General features: G+C 48.8%; 1 protein-coding gene across 10 annotated transcripts in view; it reads left to right on the top strand.

Moving 5' to 3' along the window:
* The window catches only part of GRB7 (growth factor receptor bound protein 7), a 97,686-nt gene that overhangs the window by 38,868 nt on the left and 43,846 nt on the right, over positions 1-14,972 (top strand). The window contains exon 1 of one of the 10 annotated variants that reach the window (XM_053261154.1): positions 12,402-12,444. The exons of the other annotated variants lie outside the window; for them this stretch is intronic. The gene's annotated coding sequence lies outside the window, so the exon portion shown is untranslated. Of the gene's footprint in view, positions 1-12,401; positions 12,445-14,972 lie in introns of those variants that run through there. 10 annotated transcript variants of the gene reach the window in all.

Here is a 14,972-nt window from a genome sequence, read left to right as displayed (position 1 = left end):
CATTCATAACTTTTTGCTGCTGGCACCTAGAGTGCTGGAAGCAGAATTCTTGGCATCCTGCAGTTGCCATGTTGGTTTCCAACAATGCTCCCAATGCTGCCTCATTCCAGGGCATTGTGGGGAACTAAGATGGCAGGCAGAGACTGCCAAAACTCTGCTTTCACTGCCACCAATAAAAAGGGAAATGTGAATTTTGCATAGTTTGGTTTGAGGGTGTGGCATATCCAACTCCTTTGAAAGCTGTTTTAAGCTGGCCAAAGGGAACTACTTGTCCCTTTATATTTGAGGGGTGGGACTAAGCGTTACATGCTTTTAATATAAATTTTGAAGCTGGGGAAAGGACTAAGTCCCTGGTGTGTTTTCCCACCCTTCCTCCAAGAGGCATGGGACAGCATACAAGTTTCTCTTCAGCTCCTTCATTTTGACCTCTCAATAACCCTAGAGAGGTAGAGTATTAGACTGAGAGCGTGTGACTGGCCCAATATCTTCTAGTCCTACACTCTAACCACACTGGTGCTCAATAAATAAATGCTATAATATGAAAATGCTTTCTCTGACATTCTTCACTCAAGGAGTGGGGACCCCGGGGAGAGATTTCAAGACTTCTAGATCTTCAGACATTACCAGCTATCCTGGCCATTCTTTGTTTACATAGCACCACTGATGCACATGTTGTGTTATAGAGTAACATTAGCAATATGGACAGGTCTGTGTCTTAATAGTTTGCAGTCTAAATTTCAACAGTGGGAAAGGAGGAAAGGCAGGACAAGGGTCACGGAAAGATGTGTTGCTATGTTCACATTACCGTAGATACACTTAGTACATATACTTGAGAAACTTGAATTACTTACCAGTTGGAAAAATCCAGGCTAAGACAAGTCTTCTCTCGCTCTTTTGCTCACATGTGCTTCACCCTAGATGGCTATTTTGCTGTGTTTGCAGTTTCTATCTAATCAGAGAACTTTGACCCTCCATCACTTGCTCTGTCTCTTTGGAGGTGATATTTTCCGCTCTGCTAATAGGAAGTGCTGGTGAAAGGGCAGCTGGTGTGCTCAGCGCCACTTGGCTGTGCTCACCTCCAGTCCAGCATCAGGAGCCTAATGTGGGCATGGCAGAAAGACTCCTTGCTTTTCATCAGTGCTTGAACCTGACTCTTGCACTGTCATACCTGCTGGTTTTAGCACCACTCTTGCTCCCCGCTCACACAAGCAGCTGTGTTGGCAAGTACCAATGGGCTGTTCGTCCAGGGTCCGGAAAGGTGGGGGAATCCCCTTGCGAATTGCAGTTGTTGAAAATTGTTGGAACTCCTTAGCCTCTTCACAGAACTATATTTTTGAGCATTCTTTGTAATAGCAGCCAGGATTGCTAAGCTTTCCATTTAGAGAAACAAAGCCAAGTTTCCAGTCCTCATGGGTATGAAAAAGAGTTTGGAAACATGGGTATTCAATGTCCAAGAATGGCTTAGAAACCATAGGAGGACTGAACAGGCCTCTACAGATCAGGGGCAGTGAGGGGGTCTTTAGCACCTGAGCTACTGTTCCCTTTCACTTTCCCTCACAGTTTGGCTCCTGCCTTCCAGATTCTGCTGCTCATTTTTACCAAATCATCACAGCCTCCCCTTCTGATCCTTATCCTCTTTGGGGGAGAACTAGAAGCGCAGATGCTCTGCGCCTGGCCCAGCTAGTTTGGATTTATTTACTTTGGAACCAGCAATACAATGAGCCCTGAGAACTCAGTGAGACACTGAGCTGTAAAACAAAGAGGTTTCCTGGTTCAAACCTCCTCTACCATGAACTCAGTAGGTGGGCTTAGGCAAGCTAGTATCATTAAGCCCAGCATCTGCAACATGAAGATAACAACATGTTACCTCAGGCCAGACCTACATATTACCTCAGCAAACACTGAGGCTATTCACACGATTGTAGAAAATCGGGCTAGCCTCCGCTAGCCCGATTTTCTACAATCATGAGAACCACCGGGCTTGACTGTGAGCCCGGTGGTTCTTGAGCAGGTAACCCGCTCAAGTAGCCTGCCCCTTAAACTGGGTTTGCAGAGCGAGCACTCCGCAAACCCAGTTTTTTAAATCGTGAGTAGCTGTGGTGCGGTGCGGTTACTCATGAGTAGAACCCCGTGGGAGGCTGAAAAGCAGCCTCCCGGCTCGGGGGTCTCCCCAGTATGCCCTGTGCACTCGTGCAGGGCATACTGGAGCTTCCGGGGACCGCATGGCCCCTGAACTCCCCAGCCCCCGCCGGCTCTGTCACGGAGCCGGCAGTTGTGTGGGCGGCTGATCCGGCCGCCCAGGGCTCCTGCCCTGCTCATGTGTGGGGAGAGCGAGCTTAGCCTGCTCTCCCCGCTGAGTTTCCCAAACTGGGTCTCGCTGATCGTAAGACCTCGCTCATTGTCTTCCTAAACCCATTTGTTGGGAACCATGAAGGTGGAGAGTGGCATTTGCAGGGGACAATGGGAAGAGGGTGCTTAACCATCCTCAGAGGCGTAACTATAGGGGGGGCAGGGGGGCACGTGCCCCGGGCGCCATCTTTTCTGGTCACATGGGGGGGCGTCGCCATGACCAATTTTTAATTTTTTTTAAATTTTTTGTTAATACAAATGTTTCCTGCTCAGTGCAGCAGCGCTGCAGCAGTCAAAGGAGCGCGTCGGTGCCCCCTTCCCCACGAGCGGTCCCTTCCATGCCACCTGCGCCCCCCCCCATTGCTTTGCTGGCGCCTGGCAGCCAGTCAGTGGCCTGGCTTAGCGGCGGTGGCGGGCGCTTGTGAGGAAAAACCTAAGTATAATGTAGTATGTTGGGGGGGCGGTGGTGGGGGGCACCATTTCAGTGCTTGCCCTGGGCGCCGTTTTCCCTAGTTACGCCTCTGACCATCCTCTCCCTCTCCATTTCCTCACCAGCTTCTCTCCCTGGGCAGTTCGTCCCTCAGCCAGACTCATTTCTAGTCTTGGAATCCAGCTGGGGGTAAAATGGTCGGGGGAAGAGTTAAGTACTCCCACATTTGTCAATTCTCCCCTGAAAATCCTCCCATTACCCCATATTAGCATTACTAGGCAAACACAGGATTGGGAACCTGGGCTTACCTTGTAATGTATAGCTCCAGCCTCATGAGGTTGTAAGAATGATTGAAAACATATATGTGAAGTGTTTTAACTGCTTTAAAAGCCCTACATAAATGGCCTGTTTTATTATAGAGCCTCTTCCACCCTTTACCTTTAACAGGAGTAATTCTGGAAGCCACAAAGACCACATGTTGTAACTCAGTGTCTGCAACTGGAACGAATTAATGTGGATTGGGCTTGTTTGTATCAATTAATTTGGATTTGGGCTCCCCCCGCCCCAGCCAATTTCAACCAGATTAACTGCCAAGGCTTTACATCCCACTGCCCTGAAGGTTGAGAACTGAAGTTCTCAGCAAATCTCTGGCAGAAGAATTCTTGGAAGATTAAAGCTCCCTGGAATCCTTGTCAGAAAGTTATTACAGTTCAGTTGGTTTCAACTTACTTGGAGTTTGAAGTGTAGAAATGTAGCTGGAGGTAGTTGTGGTCTGGGTGAGGGCAAACAGGCTGAAGCTTATACCAGACAAGATGGAGGTGCTCTGGGTTGCTAACCATGGTAGTCTGAATCGTCGGTTTTAAGTGGGGTTGCACTCCCCCTAGATCCAGTGCTATCCCCTGGATACCCTGGTGGTGTCAGTAGCCAGGAGTTCCTTTTACCAGTTTTGACTGGCTTGCCAACTGCAACCCTACCTTGTAAAGTGGATCTGTCTTCAGTTACCCATGCCCTGGTGACATCCAAGTTGGATGATTGTCATGCACTCTATTTGGGGCTGCCTTTGAAAACTGTCCAGAAATTTCAACTAGAACCAAATGCTGCTGCAAGAAGCCTCATGGGAGCACAGCAGTATGTGAGTGTGACAGTTATTCTGTCCTCGCTGTGCTAGTTACCTATTTACTTCTGAGTCCAATTCAAAGACCTTTAAAGCCCTATGAGGTCTGGGAGGAGGGTACCTTAAGGATCACCGGCACCCACCTGAACCTGCTGTGCATTAAGATCACCCTCAGAAGCCCTGCTCATTGGCCTGCCGTGATCTCTGGTGATGAGCCGAAAGAGGGCTTTCCCTCCAGTGGCGCTGCAGTGGGAACTCTCACCCTGGGTAGCCCCATAAGACAGTGAGGTGGTTCCCACGAGCAGCCAAGACCAGGCTAGGGCAGCTAGGCCATGGGAACCGCTGGGAGCCGCACAGCTCTTGGTGGCAAGCCTGGCTAAGAAGCCGGGCTGCTAAACGAGGTTGAGGGAGCGAGCGAGCGCTCCCTTAACTGCATTTAATTGACTTTTTATCAGCGCCAGCTGCTTTCAGCTGGAGCTGAAACACTGAGCCTGTTCCCACGATCACTGGAATGCAGACTACAGGAACTGAGCCAGCTTTCCAGTGATCATTGGAACCACGGGGCTCACGGGTGAGCCCAGTGCTTCCAAGGCTGCTAGCCTGCCTAATTCCCCCTCCCCTTAAATGGGGTTAATGGAGCGAGCGCTCCGTTAACCTCGTTTTTTAAATTCTGTGCCGCCACAGCACGCAGCAACTCCTTCGTAGATTGCTCCCGCCCCCAGCCGGGAGGCCAGAGGCGTAACTAGGGAAAATGGCGCCCGGGGCAAGCATTGAAATGGCGCCCCCCCGCGCCCCCAACATGCTACATTATACTTAGGTTTTTCCTCACAAGCGCCCGCCGCCAAGCCAGGCCACTGACTGGCTGCCAGGCGCCAGCAAAGCAATGGGGGGGCGCGGGCGGCACGGAAGGAACCACTCGTGGGGGAGGGGGCGCCGACGCGCTCCCTTGACTGCTGCAGCGCTGCTGCACTGAGCAGGAAACATTTGTATTAACCAAAAATTTAAAAAAATTTAAAAATAATTTTTTGTCATGGCGGCGCCCCCCATGTGACCAAAAAAGATGGCGCCCGGGGCACGTGCCCCCCCTCCCCCCCCTATAGTTACGCCTCTGCGGGAGGCTACAAACAGCCTCTCGGGCCCAGGGCTCCTCCCAGAATGCTCCACGCATTTGCACGGGGCATCCCAGAACTTCCAGGGGCCAAGCAGCCCCCAATCCCCACAGCCCCCAATCCCTGCAGCCCCCACCGGCTCCGTGACGGAGCCGGTGGTCATGTGGGAGGCCGATCCGGCTGCCCAGGGCTGCAGCTGTGATGGTCTGCGGGGAGAGCAGGCTAAGCCGCTCTCCTCGTAGAGCCCGGTAAGGCACTTGACACTAATTCTGTGAAGCACCTCCCTGAAGGGTGCCCGCCCATCGCTTGGGGAGCTCCGCAATGCACCACACACTCACGTGGCGCCTTGTGGGATTAGCCCGCACCTCCACGCGGCTCATGGCAGCCACGGACCGTCTGGGTGCGCATTTTGCGTGCCCAGCCACTCCACGTGGATTAGCTGTGGGGGAGGCGAGCTTCTGCTGCCTTTCCTCACCACCACCCTCAAGCCCTCTCGCTCGATCTTGAGAAAGGGCGCAGTGTTTCTGGCGATGTTTTAAAAGGCTGTGAAAACCCTTTTCTGCCAACCGTCTAATTGAATTGTTTTAAATTTGGTCTGTTGAGTACTGCTGTTTTATTGTCAGTCCTCTGGTGCCTCTGCTTCTCTTGCTGATGTCTCAGTTTCTTGTGTGGAATTGAGTTTTATCTCTGTCTTATTGTATTAATGTAAGCTGCCTTGTGAGACTCTGTGCATGCCTGAAAGGTGGGATATTCAATGTTTGAAATGAAGAAATAAATAATGAATAGGAACGCTTACAAATTGCAAATTTTGGGAGTCGTTTTGGCAGGTGCTATTGTATGTTGACCATCCGCTCTCAGTAGTAGTTGCTCATTTGACTCTGGGTTCATGCCAAGAGACTGATGTGTGTTTTCCTGCTCTCCCCTGCTGCGCACAGTTTGGGAAATAATGTATCTGTGTGTGCTGTTGAAACAGAACAAGGAAGTCTACAGTGATGATAATGCTTTGCCTCTGAGTTATGGCACTTTCATACAGACCCTTTCCAGATAGCGTTACACAAGCAGAGAGTATACATACTGTATTGCTAAAAGATGTCAGTAAAACAAAGGGCTCTAGCGTGTGTGTGTGTGTGTGTGTGTACACACACACAACACAAAATTGCCAGTTGGTATAACCTTTGGGAAGACTTCTGCCTGACTCAGTGGCAACTCAAGTTGAGGTAGTGTTTGGAAACCAGCAGGGATACCCAATAACATTTTCTTGGTATAACAATACTAAGCATCGACTGTATATAGCACTTTAGAACATTCAAAATGCTTTATGTGCATTGTCTCAGTAATCCTTGCACCAACCCTGTACAATAGATCAGTAATTATCCCCATATGCAGATGAGGGTTTGGGGCTGAGAAAGAGCAGCTTGCTAAAAACCACCTAGTGAAATCATGACAAGAGACCAACTTTGATCTGGGAACATCCTGATTCCTCTCTGATCTCTTAGCCACTATGCTGTATGACGTGTTCTACAGAACTGTAAATAAAAGAAATATCCAGATAGCTTTGTGGACTGGTATTATGTAGCTTTGGAGGGGCATCTAGTGATGTTTCCTTGGTATGATTCTGTGGATGTTTTGGCTTGTACTTGAGGTTTAGCTAATTGCCATGGTAAAGAGCTGGGATTTTAATTCTTGTTTGTGTTTCCTTTTACTATAGCATTTTTCTTCCCTTCTCCTGTACATAGGAAGCTGCCATATACTGAGTCAGACCATTGGTCTATCTAGCTCAGTATTGTCTCCACAGACAGGCAGCAGCTTTTCTAAGGTTGCAGGCAGAAATCTCTCTCAGCCCTATCTTGGGAGATGCCAAGAAGGGAACTTGGGACTTTCTGATGCTCTTCCCAGAGTGGCTCCATCCCCTGAGGGGAATATCTTACTGTCCTCACACTTCTAGTCTCCCATTCATTTGTAACCAGGATGGACCCTGCTTAGCTAAGGGGCAAGTCATGCTTGCTACCACAAGACCAGCTCTCCTCCCATAGCTTATGACTTGGCTTGCTTGCATAAGTCATTGGAACATTTGGACACATAGGCTCTTTTCTGTGAGGCAAATGCTCTCCTTGTGGCATATTATGGTCTGGATTGTGCAGATTGTTCTGTGGGGAGTTTGGGGGGGCATAGTCTTGCTTTTGAGTAGGGGGCTGGACTAGACAAATATTTGCCTCCCCCAACTCTTATGATTCTGTGGACATCCAGATAAATAATCTAATCCAAGAGGGCTTTCGGTGATCTGTGTGGCAGTCCCTGACCTTGGCTGCCAGTGCGGTAGGAAGGGGTGTGTTGCTTTTACAATAAACATGGGGAACTGGAGACTTGGGGTGCCAGCCAGTCTCCAGCACCTTCCCATCTGACCCCCTGCACGGCCTCAGTCCCAAGAACACTCCTTTTTATTATGCATTTTGCCTTAACCACGTTGTCCCACACAAGGAGCTTTCCCTGGCTGGCAGCTTTTCTGCGGCAGTGGTGCCTAACGCCAAGCCGTTTTTAGCACGACACCGAAGGGCTACTTTTTCAGAACGCATATAATGCGCAGTAACTGCGAATTGTCAGAGGCAAAGCTGAAAATTGCCATTGGCTGTATGAACAGCACCTTCTGTCACCGTCCTGACTTCACTGTGATGGTTCCCTGGTATGAACTCCAACCCCCCACCCCCCACCGCATAAGGGTGGCAAAGCTGCATTTGGTCTCAATTTGAAAAAACTAAAGGCACAGCAAAGTGCTCCTTAGGCCGCTCCTCCCAGCACAGAATGCAAAAGAGGCTCTGTCGGTGACGGTGTATCCTCTTTGTCCTTCAGGCAATCAGGATTCAGAAACAGGGCTGTGTGTGCATTAAGTGGAGCAATCTTTCTGCTAGCAGTCACATGGGGGTCGCAGGTGGGGTGGGGGGTTTAACAAAACAAGTGACTCAACTGCACTATATCTGCCCAAGCCTTTGTCGCCCATCACACTTGGGGAGAGGAAGATGAAGGAGCCTTTTGTTGTGCCCTAATCGATGTAGGAGTGAGTCGGTGGATGAAGCCATGTTGCTGGCCCTCAGCCTTTTGTTCAGTTCAAACTTTGACTTCTGTTAGAAATAACTCCTGAGCTGCCCGGATTCCCAGAACCATCAAGGGGCACCCTTGCAAAGGGACCGAGGGGACTTTGAGGTCTGCCCATCCCAGATCAGGGCCATCGTCTCAAGGTGGTGTCCTGCTCCCTTGTTTGGACCTGCGCCCATCCCTACAGTTGAAGGTGCCCTGCTGAGAGACTCAGGGCTCAGCCCCTGCCAACTCTGTCCTCCCTCTCTGCAGGGTTTGTTTTGTTAGCACAAAACCAAGAGTTCTTGAACTTCTCTGCCTCATAAACCAGGGCAGGGAGCCAGCAGGAGAAATTGGTAACCTACAGCAACGAAACTGCTCTGTCTTGGCCTCTCTCCTGCTCACACCTGCACGTATGAGCCAAATGAATCAAGCAAATGCAGGCAAAAGGGCATGGGACGCGTGAGCTGTGGCACTGAACATGGGATTTCTGTGATGCCAAATTTGAAGGCCAGGGATTCTGAAGCGAGAGTCAGAGATTGAGAATTCGGATTAGAAGGAAGGCTGTTCCTCACAAATTAGCTGTCTTGATGCATTTGAGACCCCACAGGGGGTAGGGGAGAAAGCCACTTAGGGTGGCAACTTGGGATGGGCAAAAGGTTCCCACTGTCTATTGCCACCTCCTGAATTGTACAGTTTGTCCCTTAATTTCTAGATGCCAGGAGAATGGAGCTGAGGAAGGGCAACACAAACTAACAAAAGTTCACCTGGCATCTACTACCCCCCACCCCCACCCCCACCGGATCAGACCGGTGATTTTATTTATTCATTCATTTTTTATTTATATCCTGCTCTTCCTCCAAGGAGCCCAGAGTGATGAGCATGGTTATGTTTATCCTCACAACAACCCTGTGAGGTAGGTTAGGCTGAGTAACTGGCCCTATCCACCCCCAGCACAGTACTTCCAGTGACTGTTGCTGGTGTGTGTCTTATGTTTCTTTTTAGAATGTGAGCCCTTTGGGGACAGGGAGCCATCTATTTCTCTTTGTAAAGCGCCCTGAGCCATTTTTGGAAGGGCGGTATAGAAATCGAATTATTATTATTTATTATTATTTTACACAGTCAGACAGGTGTTATTGACTGGTTTGTTTTATCCAGACATCGAGTCCTTCCCAAGGACCTGGGATGCCAGAATTTTATTGTCAATGTTGTTGCTGTTGTTATAGATATCGTTGCAGAATATAGGCTGTTCCCAGTAAAGCTGCTTTTTGTAATTGGCTGATGGTGATTTCTGTGGCCCCTATGGTGTTGAGGTGCTCTTCAAGGTGTTTTGGAACTGCACCCAGGGCGCCAATTACCACTGGGATTAATAATAATAATAAGAATAAGAAGAAGAAGAAGAAGAAATGTGACTGGCCCAGGATCACCCAGTGAGCTTCATGGCTGAATGGGGATTTGAACTCAGGTCTCCCCGGTCCTAGTCCAACACTCTAACCACTACAGCAGAGACAAGTATCAGAAAATCACGACAGTCCCTGGTAAATAGGGACAATTGAAGAGGATGGTGATGAAGGTAGAGTGGCTATTTCCCCAGCTTCTCTGCCCCTGCTAAAAAGCTGCTTGTGGTATGACCTTGAGTCTGTTCTGAAACTTGCTTGACTGTGTGCCTCCTGAAAGGCCCTGAGCCAAAGGCAGAAACCAAACAAATGTGTTTGTGTCACTCACCTGGCTCACTCCCACTCCAGTGACTGGGTTGAGTGTCTCAGGGCTTTGTCAGTCTGGGCTTGGGACATTTCCCTGAATCGCTTGGTTCACATTGCTGTTGTTTTGGATAATTAAGCACCTACGGCAAAGGAGTGGGAGAGGATGCATTCAAAAGAAGCAGAGATTCCCCAAGCTACAAGGCATGAATTGAGCTCTTTGCTGGAAGAGATCAGAGCAAATCTGAAGGAAGCTGGTATTTTAGCATGTTTGTGGTGGTGTTCTGCTTTTGTGTGAAACCATCAGCTTCTGATGACTCATCCCCGTTGGGTGGAGGTTGTTGAAGATGATGGGCTATTGGTACAATATGGATGAGAAGTACCAGCTGGAATGGGTCAATTGGTGGGGACCCAGTATCCAAGGAGAGACAAGTGCCAACTGGGTCAACTGGGCCGAACCTATACTGCCCTGAAAGATATACTTTTCAGCCTAGTTGGCTGCATTACTTTGAGATGGTACAGCATGGAAGAGAGATAATGGTGAAGTGGGGTCTTAGTGGAATGAGCTAGAACTGCATGGGAGGAAAAGATACCACTCAAAAGTGTTCCAGTGCTGTGAACCAGAACAATATGGGAGACACCAGTCTGTCTAGGTCCATTAAACTGAACTGGAATGATCTGGGGCAGTTCTTTGCACTTATAAAGCTGCTACATATTGACGTAGACCAGGGCTGCTCAGCTTCGGCCCTCCTGCAGATGTTGGCCTACAACTCCCATAATCCCTAGCTATTGGCCATTGTGGCTGGGAATTATGGGAGTTGTAGTCCAAAAGCAGCTGGCAGGGCTAAGTTGAGCAGGCCTGACGTAGACTGTGATCCAAATAGCCTAATATTGGCACTTTCCAGATTAGCCACTCAACAGCAGCAAAATGCTTGCGTTCAGGCAAATTGCATTCAAAACATAAACAGCAGGGGGAGCAGTCTCGCGAAAACTAACAAACAAACAAAAACCAGCAACTACTTTATGCCGGATATGCGATGTCAATAGTACTATATTGCAGCGATTAAACTCGAAACAAGGCATTGGAAATATGAATGGCACCCTGCTGTCAGCATAGGGACTGCGTTGTCACAACACAGGAAGTGTGCAAGCACACTTCAGAGATACGTCCTGACCCCATTGTAGGGTCTAATCTGGAAAGTGCCATTATCTCCTCTGGCTGGCAGCAGATCTCCAAGCACACAGGCAGGGTTTCCCCCCAGTCCTGCTTCCTGAAGTCCTTCAACTGAAGTTACTCAGGAGTGAACCTGGAAGCATAAAATGATATGGTCTCCTATATGTACCCTCACATGCACTCAGGCCATTAGATGAATATCTTAAAAATAAAAAAAAAGTTCTGTTCTGAGTATGTTGGCCTTTGGAGGCAAAGCCACTGAGTGGAAGGAGCAGGCATCTATCTATCTATCTATCTATCTATCTATCTATCTATCTATCTATCTATCTATCTATCTATCTAATTATCTAAGGCATACCCGTGGCTATTCCCATGCGTGGCAGCTCTTGCGAGAGTTCGTGAACAGCTGCCAGATTGCCATGGGTATGCCGCCGGTGGCAGGCTGGCCAGTGATGAGGGAAAACAGCGCTGCTGGCAGGCCGGCCAGCGGAGAGGGAAAGCAGAGCCGCTGGTGGGCTGGCTGGCGGAGAGGGAATGTGCTCGCCGGGCTGGCCGGGGAGGGAAAGCACCGGCCAGGCCTTCAGGCGGGGAAGAAAAGCACCAGGCACCGGCCAGGCCAGTGGGTGAGGAGGGAAGGGAAAGCAGACTAGGAGGGAGAGAACAGACTGAGGCTGAAGGGAGGGAGGAGAGACAGGGAGGGCTAGGGGCGCAGATGCTCTGTGCCAGGTCAGCTAGTATAATTTCTTTCTGGAATTCACTGCATAGGGTGGCTCTGCAGGCTCCATGCTTGTTGAGGTTCAGGAAGGGGGGAAAAAAACTTTTTTGTTTTGAGGGTCTTGGAGATAGTTGGCCAGTACCTCTAATATGTTTTTAATTTTGCTCCCTGCCATATTGGGGCTGCTGTATTTATGTTTATCATTTTTATCAATAGCGATGTTTTTTAAACTTTATTTTATGGATTTGCTTGTAAACTGACTTGAAAGCCTATTTGGGCCAGAATGGATGCATGTGTGTGTGTGGGGGGGGGGGGTGCTTGAAAAAATATACAGTTAAAATAAAAAATAGAAGAGAGTTGATGGGCCCCATGGACCCATTGCTCTGAACTTGTGTAATGTGGGCACATGATCCCAAGGTTAGGCCTACTCAGCACTGTGTCATCATTGTGGTGGTTTTCCTTGACAATGAAGGAGCAAAACATCTGCTGGTTATCAGCCATCATGGCAACCAGTGCCTTTTTGAATCGAATGAGGCACTAGTTGTTGGTGAGGTCTGGTCCCGCAAGCAGGACTTTATTCAAGGAAGTTCCTTGCAACTGGTTGCTGGTATCAAAGGCCATTCTAATTTGTCCTGGTTTTTGTAGGTGGTATACTCCAAAGTGAGGGAGGCACCGACACTCTTCTCCTTTCTTAAGGGGAGGAGCTAGCTTGTCATGCTTGTTCAGCAACATGATCTCCATGAAGATGACAAAGTGGGCCTTCATATCTGGTTTCTTCTCCAAGGTGCTGTGCAGAGAAACCAGTCAGCATAATGCTCTGTCACCAAGACACTGTGTTGGGTTGACCTAACATGGGAGTGAGCTGGGAGTGGAAATGCTCTTTGGGCAGAGGTTTAGGTTTAGAGTCTGTGACCTGGGGAGGCCTTTCCTACTTCATGATTTGCTCTGAACCATTGCAAGAGAGAAGTATGATACCAAGTTTAGCTGAGCTATTGGGCTCAGGCTTGTGACCATGGAAGGAGGGACTCCATGGTACTCCTCTAGGTAAAAGAAAGGAAAGATTGTGCCGTTGAGTCAGTGCTGACTCCTGGCAACCACAGAGCCATGTGGTTTTCTTGGTAGACTACAGGAGGGGTTTACCATTGCCTCCTCCTGCACAGTATGAGATGATGCCTTTCAGCACCTTCCTGTATCACTGCTGCCTGATATAAGTGTTTCCCATAGTCTGGGAAACATAACCAGCGGGGATTCGAACTGACAGCCTCTGGCTCCCTAGGCAAGTTGCTTCCCCACTGCGTTAGGCAGGAGTCCTCATTTTAACATTTAAACATGGGATGGGGATAGAAACTTGAGCTATCAGTTTGCACCCGGTATGTGTGAGAAGGTACCGAAAGGTGGTGGAATGGGTGACCACTGTGATCTGATTAGAAATTGAAGTTGCAACAGAGGGCAGCCTCAGTTGGTAGTTTTATCACCTGCTGTTTACTATTTTGTTTTTGTGTACTAAATTGCTATGAGTTCACATGAAGCAAGCTAGGCAGCCTCCAAGCCTCACAGAGCAATTTCCTCCTCTGCTTGCCAGCAGCTGTTCCCACCTCCACACCTCTTGCCTCCCTCCCCCCAGCACCTCCCAACTTCTGCAGATTATTTCTCCTGGCACCCAAAATGAACCAGCCTTCCTTCCAACACAGCGTCCCAGATACCAAGCCAGTGAGGTGTTTACATGGGAGGGCCTATCCGAGCATCTCGCCTTGCACATCTAGATGCAGAACTGGTTTGACCGGAAGCAAGGAGGCGTAGGAGCCTTGGGGAGTGTTGACCATATGTGTGGTGAGCAGGGGTGGGTGGGAGGGAGTTTAATTGTTGTGTGTTTGTTTTACCTGCTGTGTATATACTGTGTATATACTCCCCCCCACCGAGGCTGTCAGAGGTGGTAAATAGTAAAAAAAGAAAATAAATAAAGTCCAACCTTGCAAGAAATTGCTCACCCCCACAGATGGGCTGTAGAAGAAGACAAGACCAAAGTAGTGACTCCTCAGAGTGCAGTGGGCAGGCTCCTCTTTGGGCTCACAGGAGCCTTTAATTGTTTAAGTATATGCAGCACACTAGCAGGTCTCTCATGGCATTACTGGTCTGAGACTTTGAGCTGTCTTCCGTGCTAGTTATATATAATGGCATAGATCCATAAGTTGTGTTGAATGTATTCCCTAAGTTCTGGTGCAGAATTCCACTGGAATTTGATGAGGTGTTGAGAGTGAGGGATCAGATGGGAAGAATTACTGTATGTTAGGCAGGTGCAATGAAAGCAATATGCCTCCTTTATTTCTGCTCTTTGAATATTGTACAGCAGGAGCTTGTATTCAGCTGCAAAGAGTACTCGCTTGAGTTGGTGCCACCGCTCAGGAAAGCCCCATAGGCATTTGCAGACATCTTATCTTGATGGTAGTGGCAGCACTTGGGAGCACGTCTTGGCAGCCGTACTAGTGGTTGCCATTTTTTTCACATGGGCCGGAAGCACCATTCATGGACCCGTTGATGGCCCTGGGCCCTAGGCCACTGTCCAAATGGATTGGCCCCTAATGCCAGCTCTGCTTACCAAGGCTGTGGAGTTTGAATGGCCTTGCTACAGAATTTGGAATAACACATGGATATCCAGAAGCAGGCTGCCACTTGGATTTGGGATGCCAGGCTTACATTTAGTGATTTAGTAATGAATTCAGTAAATGAATTTAGTAATTCCATTATCCCCAGTGATCTTCCTAGCACTGTTTGGTCAAAGTCTTAAGAGTGCAGCAAACAGGTTGGGAGTCAGAGGCCAGAAACTAGTCCATTCTAGTTTTCATTTATGCCATCTCGCTTTCTTTCTCTTCTTGCCACCCTTAATAACATGTTCTGTTGTATAAAGCTCTTTCAGCATGCAACATATTCATTATTATTTCATTTTCATCTACAGGTAAGTAGGTAGGTAGCTCAGTATGCTCCTTATTTCAGTTTGCAGATGAGGAAATGGGTCACCAAGTAGAAGCACTGAAGGCCCACCTTCTAAGCTAGGCTGAGGTTTGGGACAGCTCCAAATATCCTTCCAAAGGGGCCTAGACAAATCCGTTGATGGAGGACAAGTCCATCAATGGTTGCTAGTCTTAATGGCTATAGGCTATCTCCAGGTTCGGAGATAGAATAACTCTGAATACCAGCTGCAAAGGAGCAACAGCAGGAGAGGGGGGCTTTCTTCATCTCCTGCTTGTGGACTTCCCAGAGCCATCTGGTGGGCCACTGTGGAAAACAGGATGCTGGATTAGATAGGCTTTGGAC

The sequence above is a fragment of the Hemicordylus capensis genome, chromosome 6 (assembly GCF_027244095.1).
Source record: "Hemicordylus capensis ecotype Gifberg chromosome 6, rHemCap1.1.pri, whole genome shotgun sequence".
Lineage (NCBI taxonomy): Eukaryota > Metazoa > Chordata > Lepidosauria > Squamata > Cordylidae > Hemicordylus > Hemicordylus capensis.
This window is presented reverse-complemented; position numbering and strand designations above follow the sequence as displayed.